Raw genomic sequence first — 6,411 nt, forward strand, 5'->3', positions numbered from 1 at the left:
CGTGCCATAGAGTGTCCTAAGCTTTACTTTAACTAAAGACCCAGTTTGTGTTCTCTAGATAATGACTCGTGGAAGTGCACCTCCAAGAGCAAGGATTGAGGATAAGGACCAAGCTCCTCTGATTCCCAATGCCCCACATCATGAGGAAGGGGTTACCCATGCTGAGTTTTTCAATATCATTACATTATTGACTCAAGTCATAGCTAACCAAGGACATCAAGGTGTTCCTCCTCCCCAAATGAAAAATTTGGCCTCTAGGATTCGGGATTTCCAAAGGATGAATTTGCTCAAGTTCGATTGTTCTAAACTAGATGAGGATCCTATGAAGTTCATTGATGAGGTGTACCAGATTGTGGATATCATGGGTGTTCCACCGAATGAGAAGGCCGAGCTAGTGTCCTATCAATCAAAGGTGTGGCTCGAGTGTGGTACGAACATATAACATCCCTCAAAAATAAAAAAAAATGCTCATAAATGCCTTAAGAATACCTTGAAAATAGTCCACTCATGTAACACATTATCCTTAGTCTTTTTGAATAATTTGAGTTCGAAATATTGATCAGGGGGTTAAAATCTACGGGAAAATGGTCTCAGTGGATTTTTAGGACCCATAGAATGGAAGAAGGATTTTTGAAGAATTGACAAAACTGTGTGGTCTACGAAAAGACTGCATCGCAGACCTGGGAAGCAGTTCTGGCCGAGTTGATCGTGACAGGTCTGCGACGCAGACCTGGGAAGGTCTTTCGACCGAATTGAGTATTTTAAGGGGCTTTTTAGACTTTTTCCAAATTATTAGTTAATGAACCTAGATGTTTTTAGGACCTAATTCAACTCTATAAATTAACCTAAACATCTAATTCTATTAACTCTTCTACAATTCATCTATCAAATATTTCTTTCTCTACAAAAAGGCTCTCAAGGGTTTTCATAGAAGACTTCAAGCATATTCACTCAATTTCTCCATTTAAAATTCTCAAGTTCTTCCAAATTAATTGGTGTCCTCACTCAATATATGTGGGTATTGACTCATGGATCCTTTCATCCATGAAGCCCAATCAATTTCTCAAGGTTTTTTTTATCAAATTAAAGTATGGTATTTTATGGGTTTTGTGATCTCTATTCAGATTGCATGAATTTTGATTTAAAGTATGATGATGAGTCTATTTTGATATAAATTAAGGGTTATTGAATTAAATTGAAGAGTTTTCTCATGAATTCTCCTATTTTGATTTCTAGGGTTCCTGATGTAAATTATGAGTATTTTAATTTATACTTCTAAATGATATTATCTATATGAATTATGTATGGGTTGATATAAAGTTTATGATCATGCATATTTTCAAGTTAATTTCATGATTTTTAAGTAAATTGATCATGCATTCATGTCAAATTATATTTTTTCATACAAGTTATGAAGTAAGGTGACCTAAGGCCTAATGATATGAATTATGCAAAAATGTTTTTAATGATGAAAGGGCAATTCTCATATTACAAGTATGTTATAAAAATGAGCTACTATATGATTTCAAACCTATGATCATGACTATGATATACGTTATTATAATTTTTATGCTATGTGTGTATTACGTGGGATTTGAATAAGCACCGAATATGGACTTGAGGTGGGGGCTCGAAGCAAGGGGTCTTTATATAAAGTCTCTTGTCTCATAACTACATGCCACCATAGGATTGCCTTTATAGTCTAGCTAGTGGATCCACAAATAGCAGATGTTTATGATTAGGAGTCTACCTTGGCAAAGTAGCCTCCCCTTTCTCGTTATGGGGATCATCAGATTCCATGTTATAGCTCGCATGGTCTTATTATTGGTCATGGTTCCTATTCCACATATGTATAATTTCTTAAGTATGTTATGACTTGAATTTATGTTTTTAAATGCTTTGGTTAATATGATTTTCTCATGACTTTACGTATTTCATATTATCATGTGTTTTACTTGACCTTTGCATTCCATTATTTATGTTGCATATCACGTCCTCATACTTAGTACATTCTATTGTACTAATGCATACTTTTTGCCTACATTGTCTCATAATGTAGGGGTTGAGGTTGAAGACCTTATCGTCCACGTAACTAGTAGGCGTTCCTATCTCAAGGTGTTGTGGTGAGTCCTCATTGACCAGGGACTAGTTCAAGTTACTTACTGTTTCCTTTTAAAAGACTTTTGTTTGCGTTGTAGGTTGAGGGTGAGCTAAAGACATGTCTTAACCCCCTACCTTACTCATGTTTAGAGGCATCTCGTTGGACATATGTTTGAGTCTATGTTGTCATAAGACATTATCAGATTTCTATTCATGTTTTAGACTCTCTTATGATATTTTCACTTTTATATTTTACCCTATGTATGCTTATGATATGTACAAGAGGCTTGGTTGGAGCCCTTCAAAATTTCAATTGCCGTGTCACGATTAGGCCCTAGGACGGGTCATGATAGAATAATGGGTTATTGAGAGGGATGAAGAATTGGGGATGATAGGATGGAAATAGTTCAAAGTTGCCTTTCTAGACCACTTCTTTCCATTAGAGCTAAGGGAGGTCAATATCCATGAGTTCTTCAACCTCCATCAAGGGAGTATGAGCATCAGGGAGTATGCTCTCAAATTCACTAAGTTGTCAAAGTATGATCCCTTCATGGTCTCTGACCCAAGAGCTAGGAGGAGCAAGTTTATTTTCAGTGTTTTAAGCTTGGTGTCCAATAGATGAAAATCTCTTGGTTAATGACTTACGCAGAATAAATTGAAGAAGAGAAGCTGAGAGAGAGATAAAGGGGGTTTAAAAAGGCTTGAGTGGATGGTGAAGGGCTTAACCCTCAAAGGTCCGATTATGGTAACAATGACAAAGGCTAAGGTGGAAAATGGATTGTGGCACAAGGTTCCTTCAATACTTCTCCTCCAAGGTTCAACAAGGACACGGGTGCTAAACCAATGGTTCCATGAGATAATGTTGCTGCTTGAACTTTCCCCGCTTGAAAGAAGTATGGAAGGACTCACAAAGGGGAATGTTTATCCGGCTCTAATGCATGCTTTAAGTGTGGCAAGTTGGGCCACCATGCTAGGGATTGTAGAGATGGTGGTGGTAGGCCTCAAGTCCAAATTTCTCATGGTCAACAAGCACAAGGAGGTGTCCAATGCACCAATCACTTTTACGCCTTGCATGGGAGACGAGAGGTTGAGGACGCACCCAATGTCATTATCGGTATGTTAAAGTTCTTTGCTTTTGATGTGTATGCAATATTAGATTCGGGTGCAAATTTATCATTTATTACTCCATTCTTTTCTAATAGGTTTGATGTGTCACCCAAAATATTATTAGAACCCTATTTGGTGTACCCCCGTTGGTGATTCAGTTATTGCTAGAAAGGTATATAAGGGTTGTCCCATGTCTTTCTTGCATAAAGTTATTCCTTGTGATCTCATTGAGCTTGACATGGTAGATTTCGATGTCATTCTTAGGATGGATTGTTACATGCATATTATGCTTCCATAGATTATAGGACTCGTCGAGTCAAGTTCCAATTTCCAAATGAGTCCGTTATTAAATAGGAGGGTCGTGATTCGACGGTGAAGGGTAAGTTCATTTCTTATATTAAGGCCTGAAAAATAATTTCTAAGGGTTGTATTTACCACATTGCGAGGGTTAGCGATATCGAATCCGAAAGTACTTCCACTGAGTTGGTTTCCATAGTAAATGAGTTTCCCGATGTATTTTCCGATGACCTTCCAGTGTCCCTACCAAAAGGAAAGTTGATTTTGGTATCGATCTCCTCCCCATTACCCAACTTGTTTCTATTCCTCCTTATCGAATGGCTCCGACAGAATAGAAAGAGTTGAAGGAATAATTAAAGGACTTGTTAGAAAAGGGGTTCATAAGACCAAGTATTTCGCCATGGGGTGCTCCCATGTTATTTGTGAGAAAGAAGGATGGGTCGCTTTGAATGTGCATAGACTACCGGCAATTAAATAAGATGACTATTAAGAACAAGTACCCACTCCCTAGAATAGATGACTTGTTTGATCAATTGCAAGGGGCAAGTCACTTCTCCAAGATCGACCTTCGGTCCGACTATCACCAACTAGGGGTGAAGGAGATGTGACATTCCCAAAACGGCTCTCTGAACAAGGTATGGTCAATTTGAGTTTATGTTGATGAGATTTGGGTTGACGAATACGCCGATTACGTTCATAGATTTGATGAATAGGGTGTTTAACCATTACCTTGATACTTTTGTAGTGGTCTTCATTGATAATATTTTGATTTACTCTCAGAGTGAGGAAGAACATAAAAATTATTTGAGAGTTGTGCTTCAAATGTTGAGGGATAGGTAATTGTTTACAAAATTTAGTAAGTGTGAATTTTAGTTGAAAGAGGTGGTATTTCTTGGTCACGTAGTGTCCGGTGATGGGATCAAAGTTGATCCTATGAAAATGGAGGCAGTCAAGAATTGTCCTAGACCATTGTCTCCTTCAGACATTAAGAGCTTCTTGGGTGTTGACGGGTACTATAGAAAGTTCGTTGAAGGATTTTCTACTATCTCCTCTCCTATGACAAAATTCACCCAAAAGAAAGCCAAATTCATATGGACGGATGAATGTGAGAAGAGTTTCCAGACCCTTAAAGATCGACTTACCTCCACTACTATTTTGACTCTACCAGAAGGATAAGAAAGGTTTGTAATTTATTGTGATGCTTTAAATATTGGTTTAGGTTATGTCTTAATGCAAAATGGAAAGGTCATAGCCTATGCTTCTAGACAATTAAAGGTGCATGAGCGTAACTACCCTACCCATGACCTTGAATTGATAGTCGTTGTTTCTGCTCTTAAGATTTGGAGGCATTACCTCTATGGACTGCATGTGGATGTGTATACCAATCATAAAAGTCTTCAATATTTATTCACCTAAAAGGACCTTAATCTAAGACAAAAGAGGTGGCTAGAACTCTTTAAGTACTATGACATGAGTGTGCACTATCATCCGGGTAAAATCAATGTGGTTGCCGATAACTTAGTAGAGTGTCTATGGGGAGTGTGGCCTATGTGGATGAAGGGAAGAGGGAGTTGGTGAAAGATGTTCACTGGTTGGCTAGATTAGGGGTGAAGTTGTGTGGTACTGATGATGGTAGAATGGTTGTTCAAAATCTGTCTGAATCCTCTTTGGTGGTGGATGTTAAATCAAAGCAAGATCTTGACTCGACGTTTATCAAGTTAAAGAAGTTAGTGAAGGAAAAGAAGATAAAGGTATTTTCCCAAGGGGGATATGGGGTGCTATACTACTAAGGTAGGCTATGTGTTTCATAATTTGATGGCCTAAGGAGTTTGATCTTGATGGAGGCTCGTAATTCTACATACTCTATTCATCTTGGTTCGACAAAACATTACAGAGACTTAAAAGAGTTCTATTGGTGGGGTAGCATGAATAAGAAGATAGCAAGGTTCGTGTCCGAATGTCCGAATTGCCAACAAGTGAAGGCCGAATATCAAAGGCCGGGTGGCCTAGCCCAAGACATTGAAATTCCTACTTGGAAGTGGAAAGATGTGAATATGGATTTTGTTGTGGGTTTGCTTCGTACCTGGAAGCATCATGATTTTATTTGGGTAATTGTTGATAGAATGACTAAGTCGGCTCACTTTTTATCGGTTAAGACTTCCTATAGTGCTGAAGACTATGCTAAGTTGTATATTCGAGAGTTGGTGAGGTTGCATGGTGTGCCGTTATCTATTATTTTGGATTGTGGTACCCCATTCACTTCTCACTTTTGGAGGTCATTTCAAAAGGGCCTTGGTACAAAGGTAAAATTGAGCACCGCATTCCATCCTTAAATGGATGGGCAAGCCAAAAGGACGATTCAAACACAAGAGGATATGTTAAGGGCTTGTGTGTTGGAGTTTAAAGGAAATTGGGATAATCATCTACCACTCATCGAGTTTGCCTATAATAATAGTTACCACTCAAGTATGAAGATAACGCCGTTTGAGGCTTTGTATGGAAGATAATATAGATCCCCGGTTGGTTGGTTTAAAGTAGGTGAGATGACCTTGTCGGTCCCTAATTTGGTACTTGATGCTTTAGAGAAGGTGAAGATCATTAGAGAAAGGTTGAAGACGGATCAAAGTCATCAAAAGTCCTATTTCGATACTAGAAGAAGGGATCTTGAGTTTAATTTGGACGATTAGGTGTATGTGAAGGTTTCATCCATGAAGGGTGTGGTTCAGTTTGGTAAGAAAGGGAAATTGATCCCTAGGTATGTAGGGCCTTATAGAATCGTGAGACGTGTTGGCAAGGTTGCATATGAGTTGGAGTTGCCATTGGAAGTGGCCATGGTTCATCCAGTGTTCCATGTGTCTATGTTGAGAAAATGTGTAGATGATCCTAGTTCCATTGTTCCTTTGAGAG

This window comes from Solanum dulcamara, chromosome 2 (genome assembly GCF_947179165.1).
Source record: "Solanum dulcamara chromosome 2, daSolDulc1.2, whole genome shotgun sequence".
NCBI classification, from domain to species: Eukaryota; Viridiplantae; Streptophyta; class Magnoliopsida; order Solanales; family Solanaceae; genus Solanum; species Solanum dulcamara.